The sequence below is a fragment of the Melitaea cinxia genome, chromosome 8 (genome assembly GCF_905220565.1).
Source record: "Melitaea cinxia chromosome 8, ilMelCinx1.1, whole genome shotgun sequence".
NCBI lineage: Eukaryota > Metazoa > Arthropoda > Insecta > Lepidoptera > Nymphalidae > Melitaea > Melitaea cinxia.
In genome coordinates, this window is record NC_059401.1 from 12932514 (window position 1) to 12945503 (window position 12990).

The following is a 12990-nucleotide window of genomic DNA, read 5'->3' on the forward strand; positions in this document are numbered from 1 at the left end:
AAAACCCACACGCCAACATCCTCAATCTTTTTATTTAGATTTTATTTTCAGAAGGTAATAAACGAGAGTTTTTTATTGTGCACTTTAAATAAAAATGAATTTAACATAAACATAACAATCACTTTTAATCAATTTTCATTTTATTTATTTTTATTTATTTAACAATTTATTATACGTACAAAACTATATACATAATAATTATATATGTCATGGAGACTCACGTATAATGGGTGTGCTTATCCCTTTAAGAGATTTCTTCCAGCACACCCAAAACGGAACAATTACAGATATCAATTACAGCAGGTAGACGTACAATATTAAAACATTAAATCATTGAAATACATATACATATATACATACGTACACGCACATATATTTATAGACATATACAATCATACACATGTGCAAACATATACATTATACATACACATACAAAAAAATAACGTTGACACAAAATAATATAAGCTCATTGATAAATATTTAAGTATTTATAAATATCAAAAATATAGTAGCCCAAGAGAAGACTTGTTGCTAGGTAGCATTTAATGCGGAACTGAGTTACCCTCATTAAACATAATAATTTAATACAATTATATTTCGTAGTACCCGCACTAGTCGGTACTTACATATATATCACTAATAATAATTACTGCATTAAAGAATATAGCCACCCTCTCTCTTCCCGTGGGTGTCGTAAGAGGCGACTAAGGATAACACAGTTCCACTATCACCTAGGAACTTAAAAAGTCGACCGATGGCAGGATAACCATCCAACTGCTGTCTTTGAAATACACAGGCCAATAAAAATTAAAGATAATGCTCTTTAAGTTTATTATTATTATTATTATTTAAACTCATTTTACATAAAAAAATGCAGTAATACACTCCAAAAATCGCAGAGGTTTATCCGGAGCGTTAAGTTTGAATACAGTTCATTTAGGCAATAAAAATACGGTGGTTATAAACTAAAGTAAGTAGGTATATCTTTTAATTCGATGTAAATGCGTACGCAGGGAAGGCGATCGAGACGCAAAACCGGTTTACTACAAGCAGTTACAGGATGTTCAGTAATTCGTCTTCAATTCATTTCTTATATTTTTATAGTGATTATAGTAAGTATATGTAGTCGTAGAAGTACGAAGTGATGACGGCAATGAATTCCACAGCCTAGCCGCGTGGGCGGTATAGGAATCAGTATAGAAACTAGAAGAGTGTTTCAATTTTATTGTCCTTAAGCACTAAGGGAACGGCCGAACTACCTTAAATTCTATTAAAAATCATTATATAAAATTAAACTAGCGGTTTTAGCCACGTTAATGTTAAGCCAGGTTCTACGCGTTACAAGGTGAAGTTTTATATCATCCAGTCTTTTCTTATGAAATTCTTTCTAGTAAAAAGAAAATTAAAATCAGACCCTTATTTTGTTTTTCTTACCCTGGTTAGATTTTAAGTGCTAATGAGTAAATATTGAAATATTTTAGCCGCGACTCGTATGATCGCAACAGACTAGTCTTTCGCACAGAATAAGCAAGGTGCCAGAGAAACCGTTTTTAAACACGTTCAAGTTTCACGCAGTGCGTAGCGTAATGTGGCCTCAAAGCCAAAATGCAAGACCTATTCTAAAACACCTCTAATTGACTATTGTAAAATATTGTATAATTTAGGTATTTCTTTTTAATTTTTCATTTTCATACTTTTTTTCTATTTGTTTTACACACTTTGACCAAAACGAACTTATCGTTAAAAAATGAGTCATCTTTTCATGCTGAAGCTATTTGTAAACAAAATATCATATTATTACAGTCTATAAAGGTGCATTCAGACCAACCAATCGACGATAATACATAAATAGAATCGGGCTTTTGTTAGTCATTTTACTGATGATTGCTGTTAACCTATGGAGTGGAGACCGCGTCTTAGCAAACGCCCGTTGAACCGACGATCCTACGTAAGATTGCCGGTGTAGACTGGATAAGAATTGCGAAAAACAGGATGTTTGGCGCGAACTTGGGGAGGCCTATGTCCAGCAGTGAACTGCAATAGGCTGAGCTGATGCTGTTAACCAAATACTTGTAGAAATTAATAAAGGAGACAAACTTATGAACGTGATAATATTATATCACTAGCTTAGCCCTGCGGTTTTATCCACAACAGTTTGAGGACAAAATGTACTAACATATATTTAAACCATTACTTTAAGAGTGTGGTAGACTTATTTTGTTGCAGAATTATTTTAATACTACGATATCATATATATTCATCGAAGTCATGTCAATCATTTGATCATATGATGATTAGATCGTGTTTGTGATGCTTTAATCATGTGACGCTAAGGACAATTTTGTTCAAAAAGAAGAACTTGCGATTGAATAACATATTTATTTTGATAAGGATTCATCTTATCATGTCTAAAGCCACCTTCGTAAATAATGCATTATTTTAGAATAAACTTGATCAGATCAGATCAGTTCAGCCTATTGCAGTGCATTGCTGGACACAGGCCTCCCAAAGTTCGCCCCAGACATTCCGGTTACAAACTTGATAAATATTATAAACTATTAAAAACTTGATCATCATGAAAAAATTATAATAAGACAACCTTAAAATATTCCGCCATACTATATGTTTTTAGTCACTTTTTTGAAATTATTCAAAATAGCAGGTGCCTACTTTATTTTGAAAATACAAATGTTTTGCGACAATCAACGACCCAGGTTAAAAAATTAAATCAGCTTTTCGTTTAAAATCGATGACCGCTCTGATGTAGAGGTGTGCTTGCCGTGTTAGCGCCTACACCCCGGCGTTCACTGGTTCGATTTCCCTTGGAGTGAAAATTTGTATACGTATAAAACTTTGTTTCCAATCTGGCGGTCTGTCCTTATGTGTCTCTCCACTGTTTATTGGAGAACACGTAAGCTGTTGGTTCCAGCTGCTATCATAGACATGGTAGCGATCGTTACTCATAGCAGATGGCAGATTAAGCTCTGACCCCTTTTCCCTATGGAAAAAGAGGCCTATGCCGAACAGTGGGTTGTTATAGGCCAAATCGTACCATACCATATTGTTGAGTTGTAACGAAAAATGAATGTTAAAAATATCTATAACTAATATGTCTATAACAAATTCTAACCAGATCCGATTAGTATGCAACGTCAAAGGAATTAAGTCACATTCGATAGTGAACATCACACGTGTAGTATTCGTTCGCGTTTATTGGCTAGGTCTGAACGCACCATAATGCGACAAAATATTAGTATTCATATAATTTATACCAACCGAGATATATGTCTGAAACTGAAAATTGCAATTTCACACTACACAATTTTTATTATTATTACCAGAAAAGTTATAACGATATAATTATTTTATTTTTATTAAATAATTATAACGAAATACCTTGACTTGAATTATGATCTGTATGGAAATATGAAATTATGTTTTATCATTTTATATTAAGACTAGCTGTGCCCGCGACTTCGTCCGCGTAGAATTTTACAAAAAGTTATTGTTCAGTTCGCAGAGTTGTAAAATAAATACATTTCTAAAGTAAAAGTTGCCTAAGTTACTCTTTATTACATTAACTATCTGCCACTGACAGTCCCGTCAAAATCGGTCCAGCCGTTTCAGAGATTAGCCGAAACAAACAGACAGGCAGACAGACAAAAATTGTAAAAAAAATTATTTTACCGTGTATACATCGATATACATTTTGTAATAAGCGGTTATTTTATACAAACAGACACTCCAATTTTATTTATTTGTCATATTGTGATTATAAAACGGAAATTGATAAGAAAAACAAAACATCGCTTAATTTTTTTTATACAATGATAGGATGCGTGCGCGATTTGATGCGTTTGACGACTAATATATCACCTGATTTTAAGTAAAACTGCAGTCTAGGATGGCGCACACTTACCTAGAACTAACCTATTCACTCGCGACCTAAAGATCCCCAGGATAGTTTTCCGGAAACACACGTAAAATCGCTTAATTGAAATCAGCGAAGCGCCAAAGGTCGTTAGTGTCAACAAAGCGTGTTTCTTCACTCGGACTGAATTAACCGCCTAACAATGTGTAATTGATAAATTGTAAACGCAATCACCATGAAATCACCAAAATGCTATTAAGAAAAAAAACTTTAATGTTAACTATCCGTATTTTATTAAATAAAAGATCGCTACGCTTCAGCCTGTAATATCCCACTACTGGGCATAGGCCTCTTTCCCAATGTAGGAGGAGGATCAGAGGTTAATCCACCACGCTGCTCCAATGCGGGTTGGCAGATATATTCCCTACTATCAGTAACGATCGCTATCAGGTGTACATGATAACAACCGGGACCGACGTCTTAATGTGCTCTCCGAGGCACGGTGGGGAGATCCACAAGGACTGCACAAACACCCAGACCAGCAAACACCTGTATGGCCAGTACAAATGTTTGTCATGTGCGGGGATTGAACCCGCAACCGCCAGCGCAACAGGTACAATCCATGGCTGTAACCGTTGCGCCCACGCGGCATCAATAATAAAAGATCACAACATATAAATCAATTTTCTCATATGTACCATTAAATACGTTAACGTACGTAGTGAGTACCTAAATCACCTTAGCTGCCATCACAACGTATGATATCGGTAGGAAAATCATAATAATCTGTGTTTCTGATGTGTCCTATCGTACTAATATCAAAAGATTTGACTCTAGTAATCGGTCAGATCTAAGATATAGGTATGTATTTACTTCACAAGAGTGACTCTTGAAAAAGAGTGATTATTCTGTATTTGATAACTTTATTGGTTTTCATGTGAACAATATGACACACTAATTTATCAATTTTACATTTTCGCTACACCATCATATTTTTTTACGGTTGCTATAACACAGGTCATAGTTTCGTTAATGTTTTTTTAACTAGCGCGTAGACACAGATCCCGCTTTCTGCTCTACGGTTTGCGGGTTCGATTCTTGCCTGAGTCTGGGATTTATCTTAAAATACATATTAAGCGATCTATCACAAAGAAATTGTTAAATACTGATTGATGAACTTAGATCATTTTCTATATATCACACCTATCTCAACCGACTGAAATATATATTCAATTCAACAATTAAATCTTTCATTTAACACTGCGACTGAAGCTAGCTCCTAAACGTCGATTGGCCTAGTTTGTGTGTGTTGTTTGTTAATATTGATCATATTTTGACATATTTTTATCTTAACTTATCAATGCCATAATTTTTTTAATACGACTTGATCGGCAAACAAGCGTACGGCTCACCTGATGGTAAGCGATTACCGTAGCCTATAGACACCTGCAACACCAGAAGCATCGCAATTGCTTTGCCGGCCCTACACCCAATCCCTCTCCCCTTCCAGGAGTTTTAATCGCCATACTCACGGCAAGAACACAGCACTGCTTCAAAGCAGTATTATTTAGCTGTGATTTTCTGTAAGGTACCTGCCCAGTTGTTGGAGAATGCTCTACCTCAGTTAAAATTAACCACATCAACAATACAATCATGACTATACAATCATTTCCTTTAACATAACATTTCACAAATAAAAACATTAAATATACGTAATTGTTGAGAGTGAGCATTGTTAACATGACTCGGTAACGACTAGCTGACGTCATGATTAATTTCTATGCATAAATAGTGGAATTTTTACTTTTAAAGATCAAAAGTCTGCTACTGTAACGTTTCTGTAAAAATATACTGCTACCCACAATTGGGCGGATAAACACATTTAAATCTAATTGAACATAGTTTTAGGCCACAGGTCAGAGAAACATATTGACATTACTAAAACTTCAGCTATAATATTAGTTATAAAATAAACGTTTTTCTCTAACGCCATAATAACTCATGTACGGAAAAAAAACCAACAAAATAGTAGAATAATTATGAAAGGCCAGGCGTTCAAGTAAATGGCTAGCTATTTCAACAAGTCGGGTGAGACATACGTCATTTCCAATTAGTTAATACTATGAAAATGTCGTATATCGCTATCGTAATGTATGAGACATTACATAAGCAATCGAATGAATAATAATATATAGTGTAATGTATAGTACAAATATTAATTCATAACTTGTGTAAAATAAAAGAATGTACTAAACAATAACAACCTGAATTACCTTGAATGTATATCATATTGTTTCTGAACGACATCCGGCGACGGTTGTGTTTGTATTTTTACAATACCGGTAACCTGTATTTACACAATATAAGTATTGTACAACCGCTCTGGAACACCGACACCGACGGTTCGCGGGTTTGATTCCCGCTCGGGATGGATATTTTTATTTATACGAATTATCTTTCTGGTTTGGATGTCTCTCCTTGTGGGTCTTCCACTATGCCTCGAGAGCACATTCAGTTGTCGGTCCCGATTGTTACCATACACACCTGATAGTGATCGTTACTCATAGTAGGAAATATACCCGCAGTGTAGCAGCGTGGTGGATTTAGCTCTAATACTTCTTAACTTTAAGAAATAAATACAAAATAATTTTAACATTTAGAATTTGCGTATATTTTTAGATAAAATTTGTAATAACGAAAAAAGACTCACGAGTAAGTTGTTCAAGTATAATAATAATTCACACTTTTAGAATCATTGCCTTGACATGTATAAATTTGGCTTATCCTCGTTCGTAATACATATAGATTGGTTAAAATAAAGGTTACGTACAGTGGCAAAAATATATGTTACTATGTGTAATTGTATATGTATAAGAAATACTTAGAAGTAATTTTTACTCAATAAGAAAAACTATAAGACAGTGTGCAGCATCAAACATGGGGATCGAGCGCGTGAAAGCTAGCGTATTAGCCACATGTAGTGACCACTGTGACAATGCGCATGGCCACGCCGAACGACTGCAGCAAATTGAATAATTCTTTTAGTAATGATTGTTACTGTCAAGAGAAGGTTTGAACGGCAAAACAAATGCTATATGAAGTTTTAGATGTAATATTTACATAATATACAGTAATTTACAGAGAGGGGCAAACAGATATTATTTAATATTTAAGTGTTACACAAATTAAAGTCGTTCTTATCTTTTCGACGATAAAACAATTAGCAGTTTGTCAAATTAGCAGACACATGGACAATGTAGATTCGTGTTAATATTAGAAAACGAAGAGAAATAATTATATTATTGCGCAAAAATACTTTTACTCTCAAAAAAAAAAGAAGATAATTTCAATTCAAATAAATCCCAGTGAATTGAAGCTATATTTATTTGTATCTGGCTATTATTTTCACATCATTGGGTATCACGTAAAATTGTACCTATTTTTAAACCACATTTACATTACGGATTTTCTTTCAAGTGAATTATGTAGGAGATGCTTGTTCCAAACGGTTGTGTAACTGGGTTTTTACCCTTGAATTTAATAGTTAGTTTTTACCTACCAACTTAATGAAGTTAGTTTTTAATATAGGAAATGTTTATATTCTTTTTCATCAGAATTTTAACATTTAATAAAATTTCATTAATTCTACTAATTTCAGTGAATATTAAATTTAATAAAATATTATGATGAATAAAGTAGTAATTTAAATTTATTAATATATACCGTAAATTATATACATAATAATTAATTAGTCACTATAACTTAATTAATCAGTATAAAAAAATAAATTTCAAATTTTAATAACATACAAATATTAAAAGAAAAAAATGTTCCGTTAAATTGTACTTAATAAGTATCAAAATTTAAAATTCAATTAGAAATTATGCGTACAATATGCTAGCAAAGGTATTGAGGAACACAGTTACTACTTCTCTTACTCTTCAAGAAATATTTTTAACAATTGTCTCTATGGGAAATGTAACCTTTAACATTGCACTAAAATGTAAATAACTACAGTTTTAACGAAAATTTTGACTGCGCTCACGTAAAGTCCGTTTCACACAAACGCTGTAGTCACATGCACACTCAGTTAACCCATACCTGCATGTGCACGTGTTTTCGTAAGTGAATCAGACGATACTGCTTGTCCGTGGGGCAAAGCGGACATAATTCATGTAGTTAAGCGTTCTAAGCGCCCTTAGTATTCTAAATAAAAACAAATTATATATGTATACAATTTGTTTAAATCAATTAAATATTCTGCTTGTTACATATAGATAACATAATGAAATTGATCAAACAATATCAAGTTCAATAGGAATTCATGTATCTACGGAGTACAAGGTAAACATTTTTACTTAACTGCAAATAACATTATATTTTACATTAATTATTACAAATAGATAAATAAACAAATATTAGTAAATTAGTTAATGACTTCAAACTAAATTATAAATAAAAATATTGTATTGGAAATATTCATATCGCCTTATTTTTTTCTTTTAATATATGAATATAATATGTTTCAAGTTGGATCAAACTGCACGCGGCGCACAGTGAGCTGAAATTCGCGTTTCATAGTTCAAGTTCACGCCTAAAATGTGTTTACGGTTATAAACCTGAAAGTTCATTATATAAGGCATTTAGCAGTTATTCTCAATCGCATAAAAGCAAAGAAAGCGTCACTTGAAAAAATAAGTTTGAATGTCTATGAAACGTGAATTTTTAGCCCACTGTGCGTCCGTAGTAGTTTAGAAGTCCATCGTGGACAAACAAAGTGACGCTTAATACTTACGGATACTTTCGGTAGTGAAAAATAAATTATAAAAGTTGATAAAAATTAAAATTTATGTAGACATACACTTAAATATTCTAATTTGGAATCATTAAAGCACATTATTGATTTATTATATTCAAATTAAAAGTCGTATATTTTAATCTGTATGTCACGTGACCTAAAACACGTCCCACCATGGTATGACGTCATACGGGAAAAAACAAAGTTTTGTCAGTGCTGTAAACAGCTAGGTACATATCCATCAACTTTAACCAAGGAGTAATAGTTGTGCTCTTTCGTTAGTGCATTTTTCATTTGTACCTATTAATTTATTAAAATGAAAACCGGTTTTGTAAAAGCAGACAGTACGAATCTGCCAAAAATTGATTCAATGATGGTTGCAAAGTTTTTTGCATGTAACCGAGACTTCTGTTCTATTGAATTTTTAAATGTTAAAACATCTTTGTACGTATAACTTGTTATATTATACTGATTTTTTATGTAAGAACCAGGTATATCTAATTTGAAAAAAAAAATGTTAGAAAGTGTTAGATTATGTTTTATTGCTTATGTTACTGCCAAATTAAAACTTAATAGTTTTTTTTAATGCTAGTATTTGTACAGCTCGACACTACACACCAACGGTAGCTATTGTAATTCATTATTTTACACAAAAACACCAAATATTTGGTGCTGTAAACGTTGAAGGACAAAGAGTATATATATAAGGTATTGAACTTTTGACGTATTGAACGAGTTCGGTCTTACATACGTCATACACGACTTTTGTTGCTAACAATATTACGTCACCAAAATAGCGTTTGCGCGGAAATAAAAAAGGTTTAAAATATAATATAATTTTATGGCATGAAAGCGTATTTATTTTGCCGAAATATATATTTTTTGTGGCTTTTATTGGAAAATCAACATTTTGTTTCAAACATAGTGGAATACCCTATTTATATTAAGATTAGATGTTTCGTCTTTTTTTAAGGTTATTGGAGACATGAATCAGACAGACCATGAAAATCACAGAAAAAGAACAGTAACCGCTTGAGTGTTACTAACAAATTATTTATTTATTTATTTATTTAATTAGAACCACCAAAAGAATTGCATGTTTAAAAAATTTACAATTAGATATATGCAAAGGTATTAAGTATATACATATAATTCCTCTTAAAGGTAGTTACAGCATGCGCTTTAGACAATTGAGTCATCAGCATCAAAAGATTTTAAACATATAGGATTTAAATTAAAAAAAAAATACATACAAAATAAAGAACTAAATACATAACTATTACTATTATAAATTAAGATAAGTTAATATTAGTGCTACATAACTTTTGATTTGAGGAATCAAATGACTTTAATAGTTTCTTTTTAAATACAGCTAAGTTATCTGCAAAGATGTCTAATGACTTGTTTTTAACTGTAAATTCTCTGTAGAGCCTACTCAGTCTAGGGATGAGGGAATAATAACCGAGGTTTGTTCTCTGGGTTTTATAAGCAAATAGTGAAAGGGGATATCGTGGTATGCGAGAGGGAACGTTAATTGAAATTTTGCTTAGGAGTTCTGAATTATCCACAGTTCCATTCACTAGTTTGTGTAAGAATACCATATCAAGTAGCTTGCGCCGGTTAGAGAGTGAGTTTAACCGAAACTTATTTAGCCGTGAGTAGTAGGGCATTCTTTTGTCCTGTCCAATAGAATAAAATTGCGTAAACCGTCTCTGTATACTTTCCAATCTATCTTTATGGGTCTGGTAGTTAGGGTTCCAAATGAGCGTTCCATATTCTAGCTTACTCCTTACTAATGTAGTGAATAAAATTTTTTTGGTTTTCAGTTTTTTAAATTGTTTAGAATTTCTAAAAATAAACCCCAACATCTTGCGTGCCGACCTGCATATGTTATCAATATGTACATTATAACGTAACTTACCATCAATAGTGATACCTAAATCGCGAACATACTCCAATTTCTGTAATTGGTGCGTACCAATAAAATATTTTCCCTCAACAAAAAATCGTTTACGTGTGAAAGTAATATATGAACATTTGGAAGGGTTAAGCTCCATTCCATTTAACTTACACCATTCGAAAACTCTATTGATATCTTCTTGTAAAGACTTAACGTCATGCTTATTTGTAATTTCTTTAGCAAGCTTTAAATCGTCAGCATAAATTAAACATTTGGAATTCTTGATGCAATTAGTAATGTCGTTAATGAAAATATTAAATAGTAATGGTCCTAAAATTGATCCTTGAGGAACACCAGACACAGCGAGATAAAATAGAGAATTGTGACCTTTGATAACTACGTATGAGCGTCTGTTGGCTAAATATGAAGAAATCCAAGACAAAAGAGGCCCTCCTATGCCAAAAGTTGAGAGTTTTGCCACCAGCAGTTTGTGGTTTACCCTGTCAAATGCTTTTGAGAAATCTGTGTAAACTGCATCGACTTGTCTACACGCATCTATAGATGTTGTAACGAAGTTCATGAAATTAGCTAGATTTGTTATGGTAGATCTACAGTCAATAAATCCGTGTTGAGATTCTGAGAGAGCATGGTGAACGTGGCGTGACAAGATTGGATGTAGCAAAGATTCGAAGACTTTCGATAGTGTCGAGAGTATTGATATAGGCCTGTAGTTGGTTATAGATTCACGATCGCCATTCTTATAAACAGGGACTATTCTTGCTAACTTCCATATCTCAGGATAAACACCTGTGCATAAAGATTTGTTATATATTAAGTGAAGTGGTAATGATAATGGAACAGCGCATTCCTTAATGAATAAAGGAGGCAAATTGTCCGGACCTGATCCTTTTCTTACATCAAGTCCTTTCAGCTTTCTGATTATATCCTCAATGGTAATTTTAATATTGCAAATGCTACCTGAGATAACATTCAAGACATGTGAGTAATTTTGTGAATATTCACTCGAGTCATAGACTGATGCGAAGAAATCCGCAAAGAGATTGCATAAGCTAGAGCCATCAGTGGCAATTTTATCACCAAGCTTCATCTTTGCGGGATATGTATTTGTTGACTGCTTCATATTTTTTAGATGAGTCCAGAAACTTTTAGGATTTTTCGTCAAATTATCTTCAATTGATGCAATATATCTATCATAACATTCCTTCATTAACTTGTTACTGTCGTTTCTTAGAGATTCAAAATGAATTTTATCAAGTTTGTTTTTGAATATTTTAAATTTTAACCTGTATTTATTTTTTTTTTCAACATGGAAATTAGTTTATAGTTATACCATATAGGGAATTTACTGTTTTTACGTTTAGTCTTAGGAACATGTTTTTCAATGATTTCCCTCACTTTATTATAAAATATTGTGAGCATAGAATTGACATTAAAACAATTTGAAAATAAATTAAGCCAAGGTGTATTATTTAAATCATTGATAATATTACCATAGTTTGCCTTATAGAAGTTTAATCTTTCAGTAGTCTTTTCATCTATATTAGCTAAGTCGCTTTGTTCAAGACTAACTAATAAGGGTGGATGGTGATTGTCAACTATGCTGATAGGGTTTGGGTATTTGATGACATTGACATGCGTATTACAAGTCAGGACTAAATCAAGTAATCTTTCATTTGAATTGAAAATGTTATTAAATTGTTTCAAATTATTTTCTTCAATAAAATCAATAAGAGAATTACCAAGACAATTACCATATTCTGGGTACATATAATTTACTTCTGGTGATACAGACCATGATATACTACTTAAATTAAGATCACCTATAATGAGCACATGTTCATTTGCGTTAATTATTCTAGAGGTGTTAATTAAAAATGTATTCAGTGCTTCACTTTTGACTGGTGGTGGTATATACACAGCACAAATAGCTATTTGACTAAGTTTATTTTGTATTACTGCATCAACTGTCACCCATAGATCCTCGCAAGTACTATCCCACTGTGATAAACGACTAGAACTAATACTACTTTTTACTGCGATCATTATTCCCCCTCCATTACTAACCTTTTTAGTATTATTTTGTTTTCTGTCTCTACGATAAACTATATAGCGATTATCAATAAATTCACCATCAAATACTCCGTCATTAAGCCAAGTTTCTGTTAGTATAATAATATCAAAGTCATTAGATAGAATATTAAGTTTTACCTCGTGTGTTTTGCTTTTGATCCCTCTAACATTTTGATAATATATTTTCAAATTATAGAATTTTATATATAATAAATACAAGACTAAATTATTCGAAATTACAGTTCTAAGATTTAAGTTGTTCCAGCTGTTCGATATTCTTTACAACAATACATTCAGAGCCATCCGTTTCCCTTAAAAATACACGTCCAT